This window comes from Pseudophryne corroboree, chromosome 1 (assembly GCF_028390025.1).
Source record: "Pseudophryne corroboree isolate aPseCor3 chromosome 1, aPseCor3.hap2, whole genome shotgun sequence".
In the NCBI taxonomy this organism is placed as follows: Eukaryota; Metazoa; Chordata; class Amphibia; order Anura; family Myobatrachidae; genus Pseudophryne; species Pseudophryne corroboree.
The window spans coordinates 750,993,843-751,007,049 of record NC_086444.1 but is presented as its reverse complement, the minus strand read 5'-3'; positions in this window follow the sequence as shown (position 1 = coordinate 751,007,049).

The window sequence follows — 13,207 nt, the reverse complement described above, 5'->3', positions numbered from 1 at the left end:
TGATCCCGACCAGGTAGCAGCTCGGCAAAGTTGTAAAGCCGAGACCCCTCGGGCAGCCGCCCAAGAAGAGCCCACCTTCCTCGTGGAATGGGCTTTGACTGATTTAGGATGCGGCAGTCCAGCCGCAGAATGTGCAAGTTGAATCGTGCAACAGATCCAGCTAGCAATAGTCTGCTTAGAAGCAGGAGCACCCAGCTTGTTGGGTGCATGCAGGATAAACAGCGAGTCAGTTTTTCTGACACTAGCCATCCTGGAAACATAGATGTTCAGGGCCCGGACTACGTCCAGCAACTTGGAAGCCTCCAAGTCCCGAGTAGCCGCAGGCACCACAATAGGTTGGTTCAAATGAAACGCTGATACCACCTTAGGGAGAAATTGGGGACGAGTCCTCAATTCAGCCCTGTCCATATGGAAGATCAGATAGGGGCTTTTACATGACAAAGCCGCCAATTCTGAGACACGCCTAGCCGAAGCCAAGGCCAAAAGCATGACCACTTTCTACATGAGATATTTCAACTCCACAGTCTGAAGTGGCTCAAACCAATGTGATTTTAGGAAATCCAACACAACGTTGAGATCCCAAGGTGCCACTGGGGGCACAAAAGGGGGCTGAATATGCAGCACTCCCTTAACAAACATCTGAACTTCAGGCAGTGAAGCCAGTTCTTTTTGAAAGAAAATAGACAGGGCCGAAATCTGGACTTTAATGGATCCCAATTTTAGGCCCATAGTCACTCCTGACTGTAGGAAGTGCAGAAATCGACCCAGCTGAAATTCTTCTGTTGGGGCCTTCATAGCCTCACACCAAGCAACATATTTTCGCCATATGCGGTGATAATGTTTTGCTGTCACATCCTTTCTAGCTTTTATCAGCGTAGGAATGACTTCAACCGGAATGCCCTTTTCCATCAGGATCCGGCGTTCAACCGCCATGCCATCAAACGCAGCCGCGGTAAGTCTTGGAACAGACAGGGCCCCTGCTGTAGCAGGTACTGTCTGAGAGGCAGAGGCCAAGGGTCCTCTGAGATAATTTCTTGTAGTTCCGGGTACCAAGTCCTTCTTGGCCAATCCGGAACGATGAGTATAGTTCTTACTCCTCTCTTTCTTATTATCCTCAGTACCTTTGGTATGAGAGGAAGAGGAGGGAACACATAAACCGACTGGTACACCCACGGTGTCACTAGAGCGTCCACAGCTATCGCCTGAGGGTCCCTTGACCTGGCGCAATATCTTTTTAGCTTTTTGTTGAGGCGGGACGCCATCATGTCCACCTGTGGCCTTTCCCAACGATTTACAATCAGCTGGAAGACTTCTGGATGAAGTCCCCACTCTTCCGGGTGGAGGTCGTGCCTGCTGAGGAAGTCTGCTTCCCAGTTGTCCACTCCCGGAATGAACACTGCTGACAGTGCTATCACGTGATTTTCCGCCCATCGGAGAATCCTTGTGGCTTCTGCCATCGCGATCCTGCTTCTTGTGCCGCCCTGTCGGTTTACATGGGCGACCGCCGTGATGTTGTCTGACTGAATCAGCACCGGCTGGTTTTGAAGCAGGGATCTTGCCTGACTTAGGGCATTGTAAATGGCCCTTAGTTCCAGAATATTTATGTGTAGGGAAGCTTCCTGACTCGACCATTGTCCTTGGAAGTTTCTTCCCTGAGTGACTGCCCCCCAACCTCGGAGGCTTGCATCCGTGGTCACCAGGATCCGGTCCTGTATGCCGAATCTGCGGCCCTCGAGAAGATGAGCACTCTGCATCCACCACAGCAGAGACACCATGGCCCTCAGGGACAGGGTGATCAGCCGATGCATCTGAAGATGCGATCCGGACCACTTGTCTAACAGATCCCACTGAACGATCCGTGCATGGAACCTGCCGAATGGAATTGCCTCGTAAGAAGCTACCATCTTTCCCAGGGCTCGCGTGCAGTGATGCACCGACACCTGTTTTGGTTTTAGGAGGTCTCTGACCAGAGATGACAACTCCTTGGCCTTCTCCTCCGGGAGAAACACCTTCTTCTGTTCTGTGTCCAGAATAATACCCAGGAACAGCAGACGCGTCGTAGGAACCAGCTGCGACTTCGGGATATTCAGAATCCAGCCGTGCTGTTGTAGCACTTCCTGAGATAGTGCTACTCTGACCAACAACTGCTCCCTGGACCTCGCCTTTATAAGGAGATCATCCAAGTACGGGATAATTATAACTCCCTTCTTTCGAAGGAGTATCATCATTTCGGCCATTACTTTGGTAAATACCCTCGGTGCCGTGGACAGACCAAACGGCAACGTCTGGAATTGGTAATGGCAGTCCTGTACCACAAAACGGAGGTACACCTGGTGAGGTGGGTAAATGGGGACATATAGGTAAGCATCCTTGATGTCCAGTGATACCATGTAATCCCCCTCTTTCAGGCTTGCAATAACCGCCCTGAGCGATTCCATTTTGAACTTGAACTTCTTTATAAAAGTGTTCAAGGATTTCAAATTTAGAATGGGTCTTACCGAACCGTCTGGTTTCGGTACCACAAACATTGTGGAATAGTAACCCCGTCCCTGTTGAAGGAGGGGAACTTTGATTATCACCTGCTGGAGGCACAGCTTGTGAATTGCCGCCAGTACTACCTCCCTGTCCTGGGGAGTAGCTGGCAAGGCTGATTTGAGGTAACGGCGAGGGGGAGACGTCTCGAATTCCAGCTTGTATCCCTGAGATACCACTTGTAGAACCCAGAGATCCACCTGTGAGCGAACCCACTGGTCACTGAAGTTCCGGAGACGGGCCCCCACCGCACCTGGCTCCACATGTGGAGCCCCAGCGTCATGCGGTGGACTTAGTGGAAGCAGGGGAGGATTTTTGTTCTTGGGAACTGGCTGTATGATGCAGCTTTTTCCCTCTACCCCTGCCTCTGGGCAGAAAGGACGCGCCTCTAACTCGCTTGCCTTTCTGAGGCCGAAAGGACTGTACTTGATAATACGGTGCTTTCTTAGGCTGTGAGGGAACCTGAGGTAAAAAAGTCGACTTCATAGCTGTTGCTGTGGATACGAGGTCTGAAAGACCGTCCCCAAACAATTCCTCACCCTTATAAGGCAAAATTTCCATGTGCCTTTTAGAATCAGTATCACCTGTCCACTGCCGAGTCCATAATACTCTCCTGGCAGAAATGGACATTGCATTAATTCTAGATGCCAGCCGGCAAATGTCCCTCTGTGCATCTCTCATATATAAGACTACGTCTTTAATATGCTCTATGGTTAGCAATATAGTGTCCCTGTCCAGGGAATCAATGTTATCAGACAGGGAATCAGACCACGCTGCTGCAGCACTACACATCCATGCTGAAGCAATAGCAGGTCTCAGTATAGTACCTGAGTGTGTATACACAGACTTCAGGATAGCCTCCTGCTTTCTATCTGCAGGTTCCTTTAAGGCAGCCGTATCCTGAGAAGGCAGTGCCACCTTTTTTGATAAGCGTGTGAGCGCCTTGTCCACCTTAGGGGATGTCTCCCAACGTAACCTGTCCTCTGGCGGGAAAGGGTACGCCATCAGTAACTTTTTAGAAATCACTAGTTTTTTATCGGGGGAAGCCCACGCTTCTTCACACACTTCATTCAACTCATCTGATGGGGGAAAAACCACTGGTTGCTTTTTCTCCCCAAACATAATACCCTTATTAGTGGTACCTGGGTTAACGTCAGAAATGTGCAACACATTTTTCATTGCCGTAATCATGCAACGGATGGCCCTAGTGTTATGATTCCAGCACTCTGGTCAGAGGAGATCTTATGGCAAGGACCGGAGCACTGGAACGGAATGCTGGGGAAGGGAGCAGGACAGGAAAATAGCCCCTGGCGCCCTAACTCTGTTGTCTCACCCGTGTTGTCAGAAATCCCCTGCGAGACTATGGTTTCTTGAGCCCTTGGCAGCCGCGTTTGAAGGGCGGATTATGTCTGCCCAACTTCGATGCCCCCCGGTCTTAATGAGAGACAAAGGGAAACCCGATACAGGGTGATAACAAGAGGCCCTCTAACTAAACAACCAGGCCAGGGGCTAAGCAAACTCAAAACTATAATATGTGCGGAGAAACCGCCAGGGAAAAGGACAACCAAAATATCCACTTGTCCAATTCTCCTACCCGGCACCGCCGAGTACCAGAGAGGACTTGTGGAAGCGGAACCCTCCGCAAATGCTCCAAACACAAAATATAAAAGGTAAAGCGGCTGAGCCGCAACACACGGCAGAGCCGCAACTCACGAACACCACTGGATATAAAACGGTGATCAGTCAGGACTCCAGGGAACCAAACGACCTTTTGGGATGAGATGACAACTCCCGAATACCGGACTTCTGAGGACTGGAATGACCGGATACAGCAGGACTGGAAACAGACTCTCAGCAAACAAAGGCAGCATGCAGGAAGCTATTACCGGCGTCTGTGAGAAGCCTTGGGAGTGTATTTAACAAGGAGTCCTCCAATCAGCTGCTAAAGGCTGATTAGAATAAATGCCGTGCAGCTGCCTTGCTGCACGGCCAGAGAGCAGGTGAATATCTTAATTTCCTAAAGCCTAGCAACGGGGAACGCGGTCCGCCAGTGGCGTCCCCGTTGCTAGGGTCCGTGCGGCTCAGCGCGCCCGGCGTCTAGCGTTGCTAGGGAGCCGGCGGCTGTACGCGCACGGCGTCTCTAGTTGCTAGGCGCCGGGCCGCACAGACAAGCGGACCCCGGCGCCTAACAGTACCCCCCCTTGAGGAGTGGTCAAGGAACCCCTAAAGCCAGGTTTCTGAGGAAATTCCCGAAAAAATGCCCTCTTGAGCCTCGGGGCATGAAGATCCTTATCCAGGACCCAAGACCTTTCCTCCGGACCATAGCCTTTCCAGTGAACTAGAAAATACAGCCGACCCCGGGACAATTTGGAATCGAGAACCTTCTCTACCAAGAACTCCTGTTGTCCCTGTACATCCACTGGAGATCTACCCTGAGAGATCTTCCGAGGAAATCTACTGGAAGAAACGTATTGTTTCAACAGGGAACAATGAAACGTATTTCCAATCCTGAGAGATCTTGGTAAAAGTAACCGAAAAGCAACTGGGTTGACTCTTTTAATAATAAGAAATGGCCCAATAAATTTGGGTCCCAGTCTAGCCGAGGATTGTCGAAGCCTGATGTTGCGAGTCGACAACCACACCCTATCTCCCACCTTAAAAGTGCAAGGACGTCGGAGCCTGTCAGAAAATTTCTTCTCTCGAAAGGCCGCTTTTCTGAGAGCAAGGTGCACCTTTTTCCAAATGGCTCTGAGATGGGAGGTTAAGGTTAGCGAGGAGACTGAGGAATGATGAAAAAAAGAATTAGCTCTGGGGTGAAAACCAAAAACTGAAAAGAATGGAGACTCTTTAGTGGAGGAATGACAAGAATTATTGTAAGCAAATTCAGCCAACGGAAGAAACTCGGACCAATCATTCTGGAGTTTGGCTGAATACAAGCGCAAATATTGTTTCAATGATTGGTTAACTCGTTCGGTTTGCCCGTTGGATTGTGGGTGGTAACCGGATGATAACGACAATTTCATCTTCAATGAGGCACAAAACATTTCCAGAATTGTGCGATGAATTGTGGACCCCGATCAGAAACAATATCAGTAGGCAACCCATGAAGCCTGAATACATGGCGGAGAAACAAAACTGCCAACCCTTGGGCAGAAGGCAATCGGGGAAGAGCAATAAAATGAGCCATTTTACTAAAACGGTCCACTACCACCCATATGACTCGGAATCCGGCTGAAAGGGGAAGGTCAACCACAAAATCCATGGAAATATGAGACCACGGCCTGAGAGGAACATTTAAGGGCATAAGTTGCCCGATGGGCAAGGAACGGGGAACCTTATGCTGTGCACAAACCTGACATGAATAAACAAATTCCTTGACGTCTTTAGAAAGACCAGGCCACCATACTGAGCGAGAGACTAACTCCAATGTCTTACAGACTCCTGGATGCCCTGAAACTTTGTTATCATGGAATTCCGTTAAAACAGTAGCTCTCAAAAACTCAGGGACGTAAAGACGACCAGCAGGAGTAATTCTAGGAGCTTGGTGTTGAAGCTGTTTTAACTGGGTAAATAAATCTTGTGTGAGGCCCGCCCAGATGACCGAAGATGGAAGTATGGGGGTAACAGGATTGTTATTGTGAACCGGAAGAAAGCTACGTGACAGGGCATCAGCCTTAGTATTCTTGGAACCAGGCCTGAAAGTGATTATAAATTTGAAACGCGTAAAAAATAATGCCCAACGTGCCTGCCGGGCATTAAGCCGCTTAGCCGATTCAATGTATTGCAGGTTCTTATGGTCAGTCAATACCGAAATAGTATGTTTTGCTCCCTCCAGCCAATGCCTCCACTCCTCGAAAACCCACTTTACCTCCAGTAACTCCCGATTACCAACGTCATAGTTGGATTCAGCGGAGGAGAATTTCCTGGACATAAAGGCACAAGGATGTAACTCCAGAGACTCCGGATCCTTTTGAGAAAGGATAGCCCCCACTCCAACCTCCGAGGCATCAACCTCCACCACAAAGGGCAATTCCGGATTAGGATGTCTGAGGACTGGAGCCGAGACAAAGGCTTGTTTCAAGGCCCGGAAGGACAACTCAGCTTCACTCGACCAGTTGGTAGGATCCGCTCCTTTCTTTGTCAGAGCTACAATGGGAGCAACCAGGTCAGAAAAAGAATGAATGAACCTCCTATAATAATTCGCAAACCCTAAAAAGCGCTGAATTGCTTTTAAATTGGTTGGTTGCGCCCAACTAAGGATGGCCTGGAGTTTCTTTGGTTCCATGGAAAATCCCTGAGGGGAAATTATGTACCCTAAAAAAGATACTTCCGTGACATGAAACTCACACTTCTCCAGCTTGGCATATAAATGATGCTCACGTAACTTTTGAAGAACCAGACGCACCTGGGTAACATGTTGTTCCATTGATTCAGAAAAAATCAGGATGTCGTCTAAGTAAACGACCACGAATTTCCCTAGGAAGTCACGGAGCACATCGTTAATGAGGTCTTGAAAAACTGCCGGAGCATTGGACAGGCCGAACGGCATCAACAGGTATTCGTAGTGACCCGACTGAGTACTGAAGGCCGTTTTCCACTCATCTCCAGATTTAATTCGGATGAGGTTGTACGCTCCTCTAAGGTCAATTTTAGAAAAAATCACAGCAGAACGTAACTGATCAAAGAGTACAGAAATCAACGGCAAAGGATAGGTGTTTTTAACTGAGATCTTATTCAGGGCTCTAAAATCAATGCAAGGTCTAAGCGAGCCATCCTTTTTCTCCACAAAGAAGAAGCCTGCACTTAAAGGAGATTTTGATGGTCTAATAAATCCTTTCTCAAGGCTCTCCTTTACATAATCATTCATAGCCGCAGTTTCTGGCCCGGATAATGCATATAATCTTCCCTTTGGCAATGCGGCACCAGGAATTAACTCAATAGCACAATCATAAGGCCGATGGGGAGGCAGAGTGTCCGCATTGCCTTTGGAGAAAACATCAGCAAACTCCTGGTATTCCACCGGAATGAGTTCTGGAATGATAGCTGCTACTCTGACTGGAAACGTGATACATTCCTTATCACAAAAAGTACCCCATTGTGAAATCTCCCCCGACCGCCAATCAATGGTGGGATTATGAAAGGCCAGCCAAGGGTGACCCAGAACAACTGGAACTGCTGGGCAATGTGTAAGAAAGAACTCGATTTTCTCGGAATGTAGAGCTCCTACTGTAAGTAGTACAGGGGGTGTATGGAGAGAAATAATCCCATTAGACAGCGGACTCCCATCTAAGCCATGCATGGTGACACACCTACCCAAAGGTAACTGAGGAATGCCTAAGGCCTTAGCCCAAGTTAAATCCATAAAGTTTCCTGCAGCTCCACTGTCAACAAAAGCCGACACCGAAGAACTGAGGCTGCCAAAGGAAATTTTAACTGGGACTAAAAGGCAGTTATTCGAGGAGATAAGCTGCAGACCTAGGTGAACCCCCTCACAATTCACCTGGTCAAAGCGTTTCCCGACTTGTTTGGACAATTACGAGCAAAATGTCCCTTACCCCCACAGTACAGACAAAGACCAGAATTTTGCCTTCTGGCTCTTTCTTCAGGAGACAGCCGGGAGAGACCCATCTGCATGGGCTCCTCTACGTCTTCAGGAATGGAATATACACACGGACTTGACCTTACAGGTGCTCCTTTTTCAGCCCTCCGCTCTCTGAGACGACGATCAATCTTAATAGAAAGCTCCATGAGTTTATCGAGAGTCTCAGGAGCGGGGTACTGAAGGAGACTGTCTTTTATAGACTCTGATAAGCCGAGGCGAAACTGACTGCGCAGGGCTGGGTCATTCCAGCCACAGTCGTTCGACCAACGGCGAAACTCCGTACAATAAACCTCCGCAGGATTTCTACCCTGTCTGAGAGCGCGCAACTGACTTTCAGCGGACGCCTCTCTATCAGGGTCATCATACAAGAGCCCTAAAGACTCAAAAAAAGCGTCAACTGACAACAATGCCGGATCCTCTGCTCTTAAACCAAATGCCCAGGTCTGAGGATCCCCCAGGAGCAAAGAAATAATAATCCTGACCCGCTGAGATTCAGTACCCGAGGAAGTCGGTCTTAAACGAAAATAAAGCTTACAGGATTCTTTAAAATTAAAAAACTCTTTTCTATCACCAGAAAAACAGTCAGGCAAATGCATCTTTGGTTCAGGGACTACCCTTGGGGAAGCTCGCAAAAGATCTTCCTGCGACTTCACCCGAAGAGAAAGATCCTGAACCATCTGAGTAAGTTCTTGAATCTGGCTGACTAAGAGCTGACCAGGATTTGGCCCTAAACCTGTTGGATTCATGAGGCCGATAAACTCTCACAAAACTGAATGAGAAAAAATTAAACCCCGCTTAATTTTAAGTTTTGGTATGGCCGGTAATAATGTTATGATTCCAGCACTCTGGTCAGAGGAGATCTTATGGCAAGGACCGGAGCACTGGAACGGAATGCTGGGGAAGGGAGCAGGACAGGAAAATAGCCCCTGGCGCCCTAACTCTGTTGTCTCACCCGTGTTGTCAGAAATCCCCTGCGAGACTATGGTTTCTCGAGCCCTTGGCAGCCGCGTTTGAAGGGCGGATTATGTCTGCCCAACTTCGATGCCCCCCGGTCTTAATGAGAGACAAAGGGAAACCCGAGACAGGGTGATAACAAGAGGCCCTCTAACTAAACAACCAGGCCAGGGGCTAAGCAAACTCAAAACTATAATATGTGCGGAGAAACCGCCAGGGAAAAGGACAACCAAAATATCCACTTGTCCAATTCTCCTACCCGGCACCGCCGAGTACCAGAGAGGACTTGTGGAAGCGGAACCCTCCGCAAATGCTCCAAAGACAAAATATAAAAGGTAAAGCGGCTGAGCCGCAACACACGGCAGAGCTGCAACTCACGAACACCACTGGATATAAAACGGTGATCAGTCAGGACTCCAGGGAACCAAACGACCTCTTGGGATGAGATGACAACTCCCGAATACCGGACTTCTGAGGACTGGAATGACCAGATACAGCAGGACAGGAAACAGACTCTCAGCAAACAAAGGCAGCATGCAGGAAGCTATTACCGGCGTCTGTGAGAAGCCTTGGGAGTGTATTTAACAAGGAGTCCTCCAATCAGCTGCTAAAGGCTGATTAGAATAAATGCCGTGCAGCTGCCTTGCTGCACTGCCAGAGAGCAGGTGAATATCTTAATTTCCTAAAGCCTAGCAACGGGGAACGCGGTCCGCCAGTGGCGTCCCCGTTGCTAGTGTCCGTGCGGCTCAGCGCGCCCGGCGTCTAGCGTTGCTAGGGAGCCGGCGGCTGTACGCGCACGGCGTCTCTAGTTGCTAGGCGCCGGGCCGCGCAGACAAGCGGACCCCGGCGCCTAACACCTAGTGGAATGTACATTAGTCTCGTCCTCGTCGTCACTGGAGTCAGACTCCGTGTCGACATCTGTGTCTGCCATCTGAGGTAGCGGGCGTTTTTGAGCCCCTGATGGCCTTTGAGACGCCTGGGCAGGCACTGGCTGAGAAGCCGGCTGTCCCACAGCTGTTATGTCATCGAACCTTTTATGCAAGGAGTTGACACTGTCGTGTAAAACCTTCCACATATCCATCCACTCTGGTGTCGGCCCCGCAGGGGGTGACATCACACTTAGCGGCACCTGCTCCGCCTCCACATAAGCCTCCTCATCAAACATGTCGACACAGCCGAACCGACACACCGCACACACACAGGGAATGCTCTGACTGAGGACAGGACCCCACAAAGTCCTTTGGGGAGACAGAGAGAGAGTATGCCAGCACACACCACAGCGCTATATAATCAGGGATTTACACTAACACAAAGTGATTTGTCCCTATAGCTGCTTTACATATACAGTTTTTGCCTAAATTTTGTGCCCCCCCCCCCTCTCTTTTTTACCCTTTGAGCCTGGAAACTGCAGGGGAGAGCCTGGGGAGCTGTCTTCCAGCGGAGCTGTGAAGAGGAAATGGCGCCAGTGTGCTGAGGGAGATAGCCCCGCCCCCTTCTCGGCGGACTTCTCCCGCTCTTATATTTATATTATGGCGGGGGATTTTTGCACATATATAGTTTTTTAGACTATATTATGTGCTGTTTGCCAATGTAAGGTATTCTAATTGCAGCCCAGGGCGCCCCCCCAGCGCCCTGCACCCATCAGTGACCAGAGTATGTGGTGTGCATAGGGAGCAATGGCTACCTTAATGAAGACCGGAGTCTTCAGCCGCCGATTTCCAGGATGTTCTTCTTGCTTCTGGCTCTGCAAGGGGGACGGCGGCGCGGCTCCGGGACCGGACGACCGAGGCTGGGCCTGTGTTCGATCCCTCTGGAGCTAATGGTGTTCAGTAGCCTTAGAAGCCCAAGCTAGCTGCAAGCAGGTAGGTTCGCTTCTCTCCCCTTAGTCCCTCGTAGCAGTGAGTCTGTTGCCAGCAGATCTCACTGAAAATAAAAAACCTAACAAATACTTTCTTTACTAGAAGCTCAGGAGAGCCCCTAGTGTGCAACCAGCTCGGGCCGGGCACAGATTCTAACTGAGGTCTGGAGGAGGGGCATAGAGGGAGGAGCCAGTGCACACCGGATGTAGTACCTAATCTTTTCTTTAGAGTGCCCAGTCTCCTGCGGAGCCCGTCTATTCCCATGGTCCTTACGGAGTACCCAGCAATCCACTAGGACGTCAGAGAAAAGATTTTCGAGCAGTTCTGCTAATCTTTCGTTCGCACTTCTGCTAAGCTAAGATACACTCCCAGAGGGCGGCGGCCTAGCGTGTGCAATGCTACTAAAAGCAGCTAGCGAGCGATCAACTCGAAATGAGGGCCCTTGTGTCATATTTACTGTTCTTGGGAAGATGTATCAAAGCTTGGAGAGAGATAAAATACCAACCAATCTGCTGGTAACTGTCGTTTTTCAAGCACAGCCTGTAAATTGGCAGTTAAGCTGATTGGTTGGTACTTTATCTCTCTCCACTTTGTCTCTCTCCAAGTCTTGATACATCTCCCCCTCTGTCACAAAAAAGATCTCAAAGTGACCATACAATATGCTGTGAACATGGAAAATTATTGTAAATATATTGTAATAAATAACATTTACTTTACTGAAAACTATTCAGATATATACCTCAGTCTCCACCCAGCCCCCCATTCTGGTCCTCTCTGCTGTTTAATGCCCTCCGGCAGCTCTGTCCCGACCTCCCTTCCCTACGAATCGATCCTCATCCCTACCCTGTGGGAGGGACACCCTCACACAAGTATATATATAGTTATAGCATGGGAAAAAGTAAACACACAAAAACATTTACAGAGCACACCTAAAGTGCAATGTACATGAAACACAAGTACAGTACCTTAGTTTTGCAACGATCTTGATGATCATACGAGCTCACATGAAGATGCACGTCTCCTCATCTGCAAACTAAAAATGCACCTCAATGTGCAGAGAATCTGTAGAAGTAGAAGTGTACACTAGTGTAAATGTCACATTATTATTATTATTATTATTATTATTATTATTATTATCCTTTATTTATGGACATCACAGTCAAACACCCATTACATATACATTCCAGACAGAGTGTATTAACTGTAATAACAGTGACCTGGGTCACTTTTGTGTGTTTGTAAAGTTTTAATTAAAATGCTCGAATGGGCCTTGCAATTGTAGTTCTCTGATGAAGCTTGGCAGAGACTGGGGTTTACAATATTCTTTTAAGGAGACTTGTTCCATGACGGAGTGTTTTTGCAACAAAAATTTTATATATATAATTTTTTTTATTTTTATACAAAACACTCAAATCCCTCCCCAAATCGACAACAACAGTGTTAGACAACCTTGGCTGGTTTCCAAAATAACAGAGTGATCACAATTGTGAGAACCCTCTCACAGGGAAAACTAATCCCAGAGGGTTGGCAGTAAAACCAGTAGGCCCTCCTCACCTCAGGCTACCAGCCGCATACTGAAAACTCTTTCTGGCCCCAGTTTGGTTATGGGACCTGAGTGTAATTAATAAGATTAGTGCCACTTCAATTACAACTTTAATGGACTGGAGCCCTTAAAATAAAATCAAAATCAAAGGAGCATTGGGTCTGCTTGAGAGGAATACATTTGCTATTTTTTATGATTTTTTTTTATACTGTACTATGCAGTGCACTGTGCACAGTAATTGTTCTGTCATATTAAAAGTATATAGGAGGACTAGACCCATCCATCTTTACACAAACGGCAAATTCAAGTTCTATCACAGAGTGGAATATCTGCTCACTGAAGAGAATGCCTACTCTGTACTTTAGTAGCATTGCCTTAACTTTATCCATATCCTCTCCTCTGTCTGTGCAAACTGCAACTCTTTTACCCCTTTCATATCGCAATGCCAGGTCCCACCCGGGGATTGTAAACGGGTCCTTCCCAGGACCCTTACACGCTGGCTTCACGACCTGGCAATATGCCGGGTTGGGTTGCCATTGCGGACGGGGGGCGATGCTGGCATCGGGGGCGGGTGCGAGGCAGCACTGGGAGATTAGATCATCTCCATGATGCCTTTGTCTATGTTGTGAACGGGTCGCATCCATCTGGCAACCCGTTCAAACTAAACCTGACCCGGTAATAAACCATTCTTTATTCCTGGGTTGAATTACCAGGTGA